Source organism: Octodon degus, unplaced genomic scaffold (genome assembly GCF_000260255.1).
Source record: "Octodon degus isolate 3935 unplaced genomic scaffold, OctDeg1.0 scaffold00133, whole genome shotgun sequence".
Lineage (NCBI taxonomy): Eukaryota > Metazoa > Chordata > Mammalia > Rodentia > Octodontidae > Octodon > Octodon degus.
In genome coordinates, this window is record NW_004524709.1 from 7533613 (window position 1) to 7548392 (window position 14780).

The window sequence follows — 14780 nt, forward strand, 5'->3', positions numbered from 1 at the left end:
AGATACAAAATGGACATTCATCTGTATCCCTCCTTTTTTTGTTTACAGCAATTAACCACTAGGAAGAATGTATGCAATGTGTTAATTATTGGAACTGTCCTACCAAAAAAAAAAAAAAATACAACTAGCTGATTGTATTAAAAGCAAGACCGAATTGTGTGATTTTTTAAGTATTGTTATTGCAAGTGTATAGATGAACTCCAGATATAAGTATATTTACATAAACTCTGCTGTTTTCAATGTTAGTATTAGAAATGCAACTTTATTATCTGAATAAAAGGACATAAGAATTCTTAAAAAAATAAAATAAAATAAGTCACACAAGGACACAAAAAAACAAAAACAAAACCCTATTAAAAGAAACTTTTAATTTCATTTTTTTAACTTATTTTTAATCAGCGTATGATTGCATTGCATGATGTTTACATTCATCTTAGGGAGTATGTGCATGTAAAGTATTTTAGTTTTTTAAATTTACTACCCCCATCTCTAGATTGCCTTCTCAAAATATGTATCTCCCTGTTTCCTATTGTTTTTACAGTTATTTAGGGAAACTTTGGGTTTCTCATATAAGAAAAATAATTCAATATTTAAAGTTAGGCATCTGATCTATTTAACTTAACATTAAGGCCTCTAGGTGCATCTATTTTCTTACATTTGATGCAGATTTATCTATAGATGGCATATGTTCTTTATCCATTCATCTATTGGTGGATATATGGACTACTCCCAAGATTTAGCTCTTACTTTTTTTTAAATTTTATTTATTTATTTATTTATTTGTGTGTGTGTGTGTGTGTGTAGCCCAGCCCACAAGGGGGCTGGCTGGCATGTGGTGCTGGGGGATTGAACCGTGGTCCCTGTGCTTTGCTAAGCTTGTTCTAAGTAGGTGCTTTAGACCACGGAGCCATCTCTGCAGCCCCCAAGATTTAGCTCTTATGAGTTGTGTTGCTGTAAACATAGGTATGCACATATTACTGTGGCATTATGTCTTTAACATTTTGGAAATATTTTATTTTATTTTATTTTTTTGCTATACCAGGGGTTGAACTCAGGACCCTGTGCTTGCCAGGCAAGCGCTTATTCTATTTAGCTATCTCCCTGGGCTCTGGAAAGATATTTAAAGTGGAATAGTTGAGTCAAATGGCATTTCTAAGATTTTTTAAAAATATATAATTAGTACAGGATCTCACCATGAAGCTTGGACTTGTAGTGATTCTCCTGTTGTTAGCCTCCATAGCACTGGGATTACAGGCATGTGCCACCATGCCCGAATTCTGGTTTCTTTTTGAGAAATCTCCATAAAGATTTCTTTAGTTGATGTCCCTTTTACATTCCCATCAACAGAGTACAAGAGTGCCTTTCCTCAGCTTTGCCAATATTTGGTATTATTTGAGAGTTTGATAATAGCCATTCTTTCTGAAATAAAGATGGAATTTATCTTAATGTCATTTTAATCTGCATTTCCATGATGGCCAGGGATTATTTTTCATGTATTTATTGCCAATTTGTACTTCTGAGAAATATCTCTTTATTTCAGATGGCTGGGGGCTGGGGAGATGGTTTAGTGGAATAAGCACTTCCCTGGCAAGTGCAAGGGCCCAAGTTCAATCCCCAGTTCCAGAAAAAAAAAAAAAAAAGGACAAATGGTATTTCAGATGGCCATGTTTTGATTTGTCTTTTATTTTGGAAGGTTTAATTGTTTTGAGCTCTTTATAAATTTTCAATTAGTGCTCTGTCAGGGTAGTAGTAAACAATAGTAAAGATTTTTTTTTTACAGTTCTGTAGGTTGTCTCTTCACTCTATTGATTGTTTCCTTTGCTGTCCAGAAGGTTTCTAATTTGATACAATCCTATTTGTTGATTCTTGATTCCATTTCTAGGGCATTTAAGGTTCTGTTCATAAAGTTTCATCCTGTGTGGATACCTGGTATGTTGTACTGACACTAATTTTGGTTTCTAGAGAAAGTCTAATTTCTTCCTTGATTTTTTTCTGTGACTACTGAATATTCAAGTTTGATACTTAGGTGTCTGTAAAATTTCTGTATTTTTTTAGTGATTGATTTCTAGTTTAAGTGCCCTATGATTTCACAGTACACATGGGATAATTTCTATTGCTTTGTATTTATTTAAGCAAGCCAAATAGGCCAATATGTTGTTTATGTTGGAGAAAGTTATATTTGCTTCTAGGAAGAATATCTATTCTGCTATAGTAGGGTAGAACACTCTGTACATATCTGTTAAGTCCCTTTGTTCAAAGGTGTGGTTCAGCTCTGATATTTCTTTGTTGATTTTTGGTCTGCTGGTTCTATTTGTGAAGGTGGGGTATAAAGGCACCCACTAGATTATGTTGACATTTATCTGTTATTTTATGTTTAGTAGAGTTTGTTTTATGAAGTTGGGTGCATTGATGTTTGATGCATATATATTTACAACTATTATCACTTTGTGTTGAATTGTTCCCTTAACTAATATGCTGTGAACTTCTTTACTACTTCTGACCAGTTTTCTTGACATCTACTTTGTTTTCCAGTTTGCTTTGGAGTGTGGAATATTGTTTTCATCCTTTAATTTTTTAGATTGTATGAATTTCTTTTTGGATAAGATATATCTCTTGAATGTAGCAAAACAACAAGTTACTTTTATTAAACTCCTCTGCCAATCTAAGTCCTTTATTTGGGGAGTTCAAGCTACTTACTTTGAGAGTTATTATTGAAAAGCATTGACTTAGTCTAGCCATTGCATTATTTTTCTGCTATTGATTCCATTATTTTTCCCTTTTTGTTTAACTGCTTGTACCACAAGATGCATTTGTATCACTGAACTTCTTGGTTTTGTTGATTGTGTTGTCTATTTAGTTTATCTTTAAGAATTTATTGGAATGTTGGTTTGGTCATGACTTTCTTAAAGTGTTCTTCATCATAAAATGTTCTTACTTTTCCAAAGATTATTAAAAATAGTTTGCAAGATATATTAGTCTGAGTTGAAAGTCATTTTCTTATAGGGCTTGAAACAGTTCATGCCAAACTGTCCTAGCCTTCAATGCTTGTGCTAAATATTCTACTGTACTCCTCATGGGTTTACCTTTATGTATATTTTGCTTTTCTTTGGAAGACTTTTAAGATTTTGTCTTTATAATAATCTGGGATTTTGACTATGATGTGAGGAACTTCTTCTCATAATTATTTGAGGTTCCATAAGCCTTGTGTAACTGCTTTTGGAGTTCTTTCCCCATGTTTGGGAAGATTTAAATTATGATTTCTCAAACAGATCTTTTATTCCATGTGTGCTGTCCTCTAATATTTTTCTAATTCCAATTGATCTTCAGTTAGACTTTTCATCATCTAGCAGCTGTTGGATCAATTTTGTTTTCTCTCTCATTTTTAGGGTATCTCTGAGTATAGTCTTGAACTTCCAATATGTCCTCAAAGTCTGGCACTTGGCTCCTATATATCAATTTTGCTGTTAATATATCCAATTGGATTTTTTAGGATTTCTATTTGGCACCTTCTCATGGATGCAATTTCGTATTTAGAATGTTTTTGGTTATCCTAGCTTCTAATTTTTTATTTGACTCTTCTTTAACCACATAGATCAAGTTGTTTATGAATGCCATTATCTCTTTGATTTTACCATTTTTGAGTTCACAGGGTTTCTTTACTTCTTCTCTAATCATTTTTTACAGCTCAGCTATTTGATGTTTAATTTTCTTCCCTTGGATCTGCTTTGGGAGAGTTGGGAGTTTTTGGAGGCATTTTCTTGCCTTGTTTTTTTATTTCTCTCTCTCTCTCTCTCTCTCTCTCTCTCTCTCTCTCTCTCTCTCTCTCTGTGCACTAAGCACTGAAGTCAAAAAAGTAAAGAGACTTTGCTGCTTGTATGAAGATCTCTTTCGTTAGATTGTGTTTTCCAGTGATATAATCTTAACTTGTCAAGATATATTTTCTACCACTCCAACCTACTTAGTTTTATTGAACTAGATCCAGTAACTTGCAGCCTGAGTGCCCGCAGTTCTCTTTCTGCTGTAGTCATTGTCTGCTTGCAGGTAGCTCAGCTGGTTTCCTCTCTGCGTTGCTTTACTGTCTGCCTGGGAGTGGTTAGAGCTGTAAATCTCTCCAGAGCTACCTCCTGCTACAAGCCATGCTTTGGACGTGGTCAAATTAAGACCTCTGTCTTTTTGTTAAGATCTGACCACTTCAGTTAATTTAATTAGAAGAGGATGTGAAATGCAATAGTTGTTTAACACCTGATCCTCAGTGTACTTCCACCAGTGACCTCCTACTTCCCTCGTTGTAGGACAACTTGCACAGTTGTCTTCCTGCACCTTCCAGAGGTCTTCTGCCCAGTATAAAACCAGGAGTTCTCTGCCCCAGGTGACTCTTTCTGTTCCTTTGCACTAATGTGTAATTCTCTCTTGACCCTGACTCAAAATCTCTTCTTTCCAATGATGCCATTTGTCAGAGTTCCAAGCCTCCATAGAGGGTCTCCTTTGCCTGTGAGGCACAGTGAATGTTGGGTAGAATGGCATGCTGTCTCAGATCTGCCTGGAACATTCAGAAATAGGAAGTTGCCCCTTCTGACCCAGCTCCACTGATTCCCTCCACCTCCCCCGCATCTCTTGGGATGTGACCTTCATGTGCCTGCCAGCAAGATCCATCACACCCACTGTTTGGGAAGTTCAGCCTCTTTCTCCCTAAGGTGTGGGGCCTCCCTGGGCTGTGGGTACACATTGTAAGGGACACAGTGTGTCCTGGTGTGTGGAAAGATAATGGAAGAGAAGGACTGCCTATTTTTGTATTGCTGGCTTTTCCTTTCTCTGGTTATAATCCACAGCTTCACTAAGGTTTCAGTAAGTTAATTTAAGCACTAGGTTTCTTCTTGTAGGTGGGAGAGAGAGTTTGTAGGGAACCAAGCCCAGGAGTTTGGACCTTGCAGGGCTGAGTCCTTCCCTCAGGCTGTTAGAGTTGCTACCAAGATCAAAAATTCCAAGCTTATCCTCTGATATGGATTAATCTTGGGGCTCATGTGCTGAGCATTATACTACTTGCATATGAAATTTCATTTAGTCTAAACAACAAAGCCACAATGTAAATAGCTGTTACACTGCACAAATTTCAAGGATCAGGGTAGCAAAGCAGTTGATCCAAAGCTCTACACTTGAAAGAACACTCTGCTTCACTATGTCATGTGTTACATATATCACATACTTGTTCCCATGGCATTTGTGACATACAGCACGAGTGACATACCAAGAGTATTAGAGGAAGACCTAGCTCATGAGTTCTCCTTACTTCTGTGGTTCTATAAATGAAAAGATGATATTCTATTTCTTTCTGTATGTCAAGATGAATAAAAAGTGAGATCTCACTCTGGGTTGTAGTGCCTGGCATGTATAAATATTTGCCAAGTAAATTAATAAGTGAACAGCAACTAAAAATGTAGACTTTGGCATCTTTTTTTTTTTTTTTTTGGTCTTAATTCACACTTTGTCAATCCTATAGTTTAGTTGTCAATATTATCTTCTTGTTTGCAACACAATCTCAGGAAGAAAGATTAGAATGAATAATCTAAAAATCATTTGAATAAAATTCAAATAGATTTATTCAAAAATTATACATTAGCTAGTTATGCGACTTAGTTCACTTAAAGAATTTTCATAAAAATACAAAAAGATTAAAAGAGAACTTTTTCAGGTGGGAATTTCCTTTTCCTTTTTAGATTAGATAGCAACTTGCTAATGTCGTACATGACAAACTTCCCACAGCACAGAACACAGTGAGGAGGATTGCATAAATAGAGGAGACAATAGAAAAGATCAGCATATATAGGGAGATCTCAGGAAACAGGGACTAGGCAGGGCTGCCCTGCACTGTCCAGACCAAGGATACATACCCTACAAATGCACTGGGTTTCTGGTAGCCTGTGAGTGAATAATAGTTTTAAATCTTTTAATTTTGACAAAAATTTAAAGAATTGTGTATGTTATTTGAATTTTAAATTATAGTCTGTAAATAAATTTTTATAGGAACATAGCCAGAGCCTTTCTGTATGTATGGTGTGGCTTCCTTCATGTTACAATGATAGAGATGAGTCCTTATGCTGGAGACAGTGACCCCCAAAGTCTGTGGAGAGTAGTTTTTATATATTCCAAAAGGAGATGGGTGCCAAGATGCTGTGGATGTCAAAATCCTTTGATTTGCAAATCGCTATTAAAGTGCTGTAGTGTCTGTGTGAAATAAACACATCCTCCCACATATTTAATATCATCTCTAGCTCACTTAGAACTAATAAACAGTCATCATACTATATTGCCTAGAGAATAGTAACTGCAAATAGGCTGTACTTGTTCAGAGTACATGCAATTTTCTGTTTTTAGATGTAATACTGCAGATCTAACATTGGTTGAATCCCCAGTCGTGGATCCCATGGGTATAGAGGACTGACTTGTATAAACTACCTGACTATTCAGAAAAAATGTTAGCTGATTTGTAGTCTGGAGAATTATTAGCTCACAATTTGGAAGAGATATTATTAGAGGAAGTGGAGTCATTAAGCCTCCTTTCCAACAAAGGATCAAGAGTTTCAGAGACAATAGTGATACTGCACTGCACAAGGTAAAGCAGTTCTTTGTAGATAGTGAGGCCTTTTTTGGAGGCACCAGAAAGCAGATCAAGTCACCCACACTGCACGCCTAACACTCAGGTTAGTGTGGAAAGCTGATGCGAACAAACTGCAACTTGCCAACCTGTCAGGACAAAGTGCTCCTGAAGGCAATCTCTGGGGCTCTGAACTTCCTTCCTCTATGTGCCAAACTCTTGCTCAAAGTCTAAGAAAGATGATTCTGAGAGTGACCAAAAAATATCTAAGGAAAAAAAAAACTCTAAGCAAGATGAAAGATACTTCACCCATCCTACTTAAGAACAACAGAGGGGGCTGCAACAAGGATGTGCACAAATACAAAGAAGCCATGTAAAAGAAAATCTGCAATGTGAGGACAGAAAAGGGACCTGAAGAACAAAAAGCTTTCCTAGAGGGGAAACATTTTCTGTTCAAAAACTTTGAATCCAGTTAAATGGCTATATGAGAGCTCTCAATGAAATCAGGCAACAGAGAAGAAAATCCAAAAGATTCATTTTCAATCCAAGTAAATTAAGCCCAATTAAATGGAAGATACCTAAGTATGTTTGAGTGACAAAAAGATACAATGAGCAGGATGACTTGGCTCTGAACAGAAATCTCAAGATTTTCTGCCTATGAGACCCTGAACATCTACCCTTTATATGAAACTTTGCCTTTATTACCGCTAAGATAGGGTCGTTTTGGGCTGGCCAAATAGCTAAGTGAATTAAAGCACCTGCAAGCAGGCACAGGGGCTTGGGGTTCATCCCTGGGCCTGCTGTGCCCGCCCCACCCCCGGAGGTGAAATGGCAAGTGAGATGGGTGTGGTGGCGCGAACCTGTAATCCCAGCTCTTGGGAGGCTGTAAACAGGTGGATCACCACGAGTCTGATCTAGTAGTGAGACCCTAAACACCCTGTAGAACCTTCCCCCCCCAAAAAAAAAAGAAAAAAGAAAAAAGAAGATAATAGGGTAGTTTTGAGAGTTATAAGAACAGATTTGCATGGAAGGTCCAGCCTACTGCCTGTTACACGGTATTTACAGCTTCTTCACTTTTCTGATGTCTGCCTGCATCTTACTTTCTCTTCCTAATGTACTAGTAATGATTTCTTTCCATATTTACTGCCGAGTGGGAAAATCTCTTCTGTGCTCCACAATTGACTGAGTACTTTCTTCTTTCTCTGGTAAACTGTACTTTTTTACTTTGGTTTTCTCTATATAACCAATAAACTGACATTCATTTAATTTTTTAAATTCCAAAGCAAATTCTGAACAATTCTGAGCATTTTTATGCTATGATGACACTGTTACAGTTTAGATGCAAAACATTTCCCTGAAGTCTCATGCTTATAATAAGTGCCTAGTTCACAAATGTGCTGTACTTTTTTTTGGTACTGGGGGTTGAACTCAGGACCCTGTGCTTGTCAGGAAGGTGTTTATGATGCTGAGCTATATTCCCAGCCTGGTGTGCTGTACTTATTAGTGGATGTGTTCATTAATGAGTTCAGTAACTGAAAGTGCTCTTAGGAGATGGGGCCCGAATGGAAGCAGGTCGTGAGGGGTGTGATCTGAAAGGGTACATCGTTATCCCTAGCCTCCTCTTTTCTCTCTCAACTTCCTGGCTGCCCCAGGGTGAGCAGCTTTTCTCTACCATGTGTTTCCAATATGCTTTTTTTGCCTTGGAGTCAACCAACCATGGACTGAACCCACTGAATTGTGATGTCAAGTAACTGTCTCCTCCTTTAAATTGAGCATATACAGTGGGTTTTCTTTTTCCAGCAACAGGAATACATATACTGACATAACATTTTGTGACTACATTGATCATTATAATTCCTTTTATAGTATTATCTATTTACATGTCTGTCTTTCCCAGGAGGCTACACCTTGTTAACCTCTCTGATATGATTAAAATGCCAAGCTGACTTGTCTCATAGGAATGCAGACATGTAGAAAAAGTACACAGATATTCATATCCCTTCACACTGACTGGCCTCTCAATGGGTGCCACACGGGGTGCTCTGACTCTTCTTGAATAGATGGTACCTCCTTCATGCCAGTTGCAACTTGGTGTGCATATAATAGCAACTGCAGCATTCCTGCATTCAAAGCATATTGAAAGAAATGAAAGAGAGAAAGAGAAAAAAAGAAAGGCAAGAGTGGTGATGATTTGAAGTACAAAATACGAACACTTAGCATTTTAGGGTGTCAGTGAATACTTCATTATCTTAGAGACACATCTGGAATATGTGCAGAATATTTATAAATCTATTTTAAACATGTGGGTAAATCAACTTTAGGAGCAGTTCCCAGGATCAGTCTTTTGTTTTTCCTTGAACACCTTCTATGTGTCAGACTCAGAGGTAGGCACAAGGTCAGTTATGATTACTTTTATTTTCTCAGAGGAGGATGTGGAAGGTAAAAGAAACAAAAACAAAGGGTTATTTTTCTTTATAGTAACGTCACACAGTAGAAACCTAAGTCTATCAAATTCTATAGTCTAGGCATTTCTGTATAACAAACTAAGCTTGTTCACTTCTTTGTTAAAAATAGCTTTTAACATATCATTTGTAGTGTAAATAGTCAATAAATAGCACTTGTTTTTTTACTACTATCTAATAACACATCCCAACAGAATGGACTGAAGTTAAAGTGTTATGCAATTTAAACATTTAAGCTTCAAAATGTTTTATTGCTGTAAGAAGTATGGAAATTATGCTCACATAAGGAAATGTGTATAAAATGAATACAAAAATGTTACATATAATATTATGCATGACAGATTAGTAAAAATTAGAACTAAATGTGATAAAAATAATAAGACTGTGTGATTGCAGATAACTTAATTGAATTCTTCAATTTCTCTGACTAAATTTAATTGTTTTAATTCATGTTCAAATAAAAATGTAACACGAATCAAATTTCTAAAATTGGCAGTAACAGCTAGATCTTCACATACGGAATCTTATTTCTTTTCTGAGCAAGATAATAAATTGCTATCATTTTATCAAGAGCTATTTGTCTTTTTATTTTACTATTGAGAATGGAACAACTTAGAGGCAGATTTATAAAGAGAATGACTAAAGTGAAGTTTCTTTTAAATGGAGTCATTTAAGCCTCCTACTTGATTTAAGATAGCTTATCCTGAATCTTTCCCAATTAGCATAAGCAATCAACACTTTATGGTGCTTGTTTCTGTAAGCAAAGGTTACATTAGGATAATTAACATTTTCTGTAGCAGTGAGCTTTACCTGACTAACAAGTATTCAAGATAAAAGAGAATAGGCTTATTTCGCCTGTAACTGTGGACACATTAGATGATGCGTGTTGGGTCACACTGACTCTGGCTTGGCAGCGTGTCAGGAGGGGAGTGAGCAGTGCAGCAAAAAGTGCTTGCTTTCTGACCAGAAAATGACAGAAGGGATTGGTGCTTCACTCTCCTCCACAGGAGCCTGTCCCCAGTAACCCACAGTTCTCTGACTGCCCCACTTAAAAGCTTTGGTACCTCCCAATAGTTTGAAGCTGAGAATTGAGCCTCTATGATATGGATATTTAAGAAAGCCATAAGAACCAAAGTACAGCATGTTTTGTCAAGATAACCTTATAATATATGCTGAGTTTATTTCATATGTAATATATATATATATTTATATATATATTACAGATTTTATTAGAACCACAACAGCAGTGATAACAAAAGTTATTACTGAAAAAGGGCAAGAATACTTGACAAGTGATAGCTATGTTCAGAGAAGCACAGAAGTTGAGCCTGCTAGAGGGTCTCCAGCTCAGAGGCCACTTTAACGTCAGACTTTCTTCTGAAGGAAGTTCTAACCAATGACACAAATGCAACCAATGTTCTCTTATTTTCAACACATTATTACAGAACACAGGCTGGGGAGATAGGTCAGCGGCATAAGTACCTGTCTGGTAAGTGAAAGTTCCTGAGTTTGATCCCTGGTACTGAAAACAAAAGGAAATAAATAACTCCTAACATATTATTATAGAACACAAAGAAAAGAAGTAGAAAAAATCCTATGTAATAAAAAACATCATGTCACAAAGGAAGTACCAAAAGTGACCTTGACTTATAGCTATGGAACTCAGTGACCAGGGAGTAGGACACGGCTCCTGGAGTACGAGGGGGTGGCTGACTTCCTCTGCACAACTTTATGCACAGTCACACATCTGTCAGATCTGTGGCTCAGGCACACCAATGGCTAGGTAGGCCCCTGGCAAATGGGGACCTGTGAAATGTAAATGTTTGCTGCTGCTAGATCTCCTTTAATTGAAAGGGCTATCTGAAGCGTGGTTTTTCTTTCCTTGTTGAGATTTAAAGTTATTTTTCATTAGAAATAATTCATTTAGGATCTTTACTGGGGTGCCACAGTGTTAAGTTGGAAATAATAAATCAGAGTGAAAGACTTCATGAGAAAGGCTTGGGTGTAGTGAAAGTAGGAGATGTATTTATCTCTAAGTCTCTTTTAAATTGCTACTGGGTAGGTTTATGTATGCTCTTACATTTTTAATGAGAATATTGCCACTTGTGTTTATATTTATTGTGTATTAAACCTGAAAGACCAGTTTTACTAAAAATGATCTTCTATGTTTATTTTACTTTTACTATTCTGGAGTTTCAAGCACTCTCTTTTATTAAGTTGGAGTAAGGACAGATAAATGAACTAGGCAAAAATCAATGAAATTTTAAAATATATGATTTACAAAATAAAGCTGCTTGCAAGTCTCTCTATGTTTTTATCTGGCTCTGACATTAGCTAATTGGTTTGAAACATGCATTTGGCAGGCAGAGCATAAAAGGCTGTCTCAGGAATCAGAGTTGTAAAGGCTGACGCAGAAGTGGTCAAGCCTTTTCACTGTAGCACAAGGTCAAGTTTGGCTAATGCAGAAAGGAGGTGAAAAGTCAGGGCAGAGGCCGAACATTGAGAAAGTAGAAAGCAGTTTCTATCGTATCTTCCTGGGGAGAAAAGGATAAAAACTATGTTCAGAGCAACTCATTGTACTGTATTTTGTAATTGCATTCAAGATGAGAATTGTATAAATTATAAGAAAGGATATTTGGAAAAATCATCCCAGATGCAAACTCAATAGTTTAGCCACCAAAGGCTTATGCTTTCTTCTTCATCAACCTCTCCATCTCCTGTCCATCTCTTCTCTCCTCTTCTTCTCATTTTTTTTTAAGGAGAAACACTATCACACCTAATACCACTTATGTGCCTATCTATGATATGCACTTTGTTCAAAGTTTTCCATGAATAGTTTTTCTTTTCACAATCTTCCAATATTGTTACTATGATCTGTGTGTCAAAGAAGGGGACATTCTTACAAACTGCTTCAAAGACAGATAATATATGAGTGGGATAAAATATTTTATTAATAATTGAACAATTATTGACTATCACCTGGTGAAATGCAGAACTCAGTCTAACATTGCAGACCTCAGAATGTTACCTCTCAGACCAAATTCTCTATCAGCTCCTTGACTAAAGTCTTCAAATAAAAGCAAAAAAATAAGTACTTGGGGAACAAATGAAATTAATTTATGATCTTAATATTATATGGGACCACCATAAGTGACAATGTACCAGTTAACTTATAAATCATAAAAGGGAAGAAAGAAAGTAGGGCAGTAGAGGTCTACACGAGATTGGCTACCGAGGTCTTTGTTTAACAAGTTGCAAATAAAAATGTTGATCAATCTGTGACTACTTCAGGCATTTAAAATATAATAAGTATATCAGATAATATCCAAATAAGCAAATTCAAAGTCAAGCTGGAAGCCCAAGAAAGAAAAACAAATTTAATTATCGTGTTAAGACAAAATAATTCATACCCAGAATGCTGCAAGTTTTTATCAAAATGTATCAACAGTGGCAAAACATGTATTTAGCTTGAATTGAAATATTTCCTTATAACTCTAGAAAGTATGCCAAGACATGTAATAAATATAAAATAATGGAAAAAGTCAGTACTCTAGCAATCTGGAAAGGTAAAGGATCTTGGTTTTACTGAAATAAAATAAGAAAGTAGTCAAAACATAGGCGACATGAAGAAAGTGTTTTATCCTTACAGCAGGGGTGTTTATATGGCTTTTTCTGTAGTTAGAAAATCTTTGGCTCCTTTTGTAGTTTTGTCTCAATAGGAAGTGGATGGCCCAGAAACCAGTTGGTGTATCAATGGATATAATAATATTGAAGAAAATGATGGCTTAATTGTGGGTATGTATAGAGGAGTCTCAAGTGGGTGTTAGGGTTATAAAGTTCACAAATTTAAGCAATGCTCTTTAGTCTTTGGCACTGATACTATCTCCTTTAATGTCAGGAAGACAGAGTCAACTGCAATGTAGTTTGAAAGCCAAGCACATTGTGCACCGACTTATAATTATGAAATCAAATATGTCTTCATCAGAAAGTCCTTCTCAGGAGGCATCAAGGGTCCAGGATGATGGCTCCTTCCTTGAGCAGCTGTTGTCTTTCCTCAGGAGCATCCAGTCGCTCTCCCTACCAACAGCTACAGGCCTTCAATAGGTTGGCTTCCTGATGCTCAGAAAGAAATGTGGTGTCAACAGCAGCCCCAGATCAGAGATCTGAGAGAAAGTTTCACAGACAAGAACAAATGTAGATATTAAGGGAAAGGATCTTTCCCATAAGACAGGTTTCTTAGAGCTAACCAAAACCCGGAGCTACACAGCAGGCTGAAGACTTTGCTGAGGGCAATGTGAAAGTATTTTCACAAGGCAGAACTAAAATTCAGTTGGCTTTCAGGTGTTGAAAAAAGAGATAAAGGAAATGGAGAGGACCTAGATGTACAAAATAGGAAATACTGGTGAAACAATTCTTCAAGACAGCATCTAGAGAGTAAGTGTGCATTTAAGCTTAGCAGGTTCCAGACAAAGTAACTGCCCTTCATTTCATGATAGCTATATTACAGCCACAGGTTATCATTTTTATTAGTCAACTCTCATGGAATAAATAATTAAGGAAGGTCTCCTATAAGGTAGGTAGAATTCTAAGTGCTCCAAATATGAACTCTGTCATTCAGTTGTCACTATAACTTTAATAGCACATAATACTTTATTTTATAGATAAGGTCACTGATTTTTCTTTTTTTCTTTTTTTTTTTGGCGGGAACAGAAATTGAACTCAGGTCCTTGAACTTGCCAGGGAGGCGCTTATTCCACTGAGCCATCTTCCTGCCCCAAGGACACTGATTTTTCACGCTTGACTTTTACTTTGCTAAATTTCATTCCTCCACATAAGAACTAAAATTTTAATTTGTTTTCCATGTCAGAAAATGTCACTGAAATCACAATGATAAAGTCCATATCTGGAAGTGAGACATAGCAGCTCATTCTGGCATCATTATGTAATTATGTGAAATCAACCTACCCTCCAAAGTGTTTGTCAGCCAATTAAATGCAATAGTACCACCAGCTCAGGCAAACTGGATGGTCAAATTTATGCAAAAATGCTTTAATGTTAGCCTTAAGGCATGTACAGGTGCAGGTAAGTATACATATTCTCTGAACATAAATGTCTTCAATCCAATACTCTTGCGACGTGAGGAAAAGCAAAGGACACTACAGCACCACGAGGGAGACGGCGTGCTCCTCGAGCTGTAGTGGAATTAGCCTCATCAGTAGCGTTTCACACTCATGCAGTGTCTAGCCTAGCTTTGTGGGCCTTTTGGGAATGTTTTATTATCATGTCCATATAAAAGTGAAGACAAGAATGCTTTTTTTTTTTTCTAAAAGGAAAACTTAAAGTTATTTGACCTCCTTTCCCCCTCTAACAGAAGCAAGAGTCATTCAAAATATGTTGTTTTCATCAGTGTAGTGGACAGGTAAAGGATGCTTCTTGGATAATTGAAGGTTTACACTAGAGGTTCACTTTACAAAAATAGAACAACTTTTTAAATGAAACTAATGGATGAAAATGAAAAGCAATTAGATTGTATAAATAATACTTCATGCAACTCTGTTCAATCCTTTTGTTCTTATTTACTTAGAGGCAATTAGGCATAGATTATGGCAAAGGTTATATTGAATTTATCACAGATTTTTTTTCATTATTTCATTTTTTATTTTTAAATAATACAAAATAGCAATCAAAAAACATTAGAAACAATACAAAATTTCACTAAACAAAGT

The 14780-nt window shown here is 36.4% G+C and overlaps 1 protein-coding gene across 1 annotated transcript in view; it reads right to left on the minus strand.

The window, feature by feature from the left end:
• Chrm3 (cholinergic receptor muscarinic 3) overlaps positions 1-14780 on the minus strand; it is a 528248-nt gene that overhangs the window by 376619 nt on the left and 136849 nt on the right. The window lies entirely within an intron of this gene.